We start from the raw sequence: 292 nt of genomic DNA, 5'->3' as shown, positions 1-292 counted from the left end.
TAACAATCTGTAGTGGTGTGTTTTGCCACTGGCATATTTCTGGACTGCTGAAAGGATAGAATTGCTCCTCAGCTATGTTTTTGTTCCTTTGCTTTTCTTGCATATACACACTTGACAGTCATGAAGCCCCCAGGCCTATGTCATCCTCAGATAAGGACAACTTTCTTTCAAAAACCATATATTGGCAAAAACAAAAAACAAAACCAAAAAAACCCCAAAACACTTATTGAGTGCTGGCACAAATTAAGGCATTGTAAAGGAACAGAACAATGGTTAGAACTTACGCCCTTGT

Source organism: Orcinus orca, chromosome 11 (assembly GCF_937001465.1).
Source record: "Orcinus orca chromosome 11, mOrcOrc1.1, whole genome shotgun sequence".
In the NCBI taxonomy this organism is placed as follows: domain Eukaryota; kingdom Metazoa; phylum Chordata; class Mammalia; order Artiodactyla; family Delphinidae; genus Orcinus; species Orcinus orca.
Note: the sequence above shows the minus strand (reverse complement) of the source record.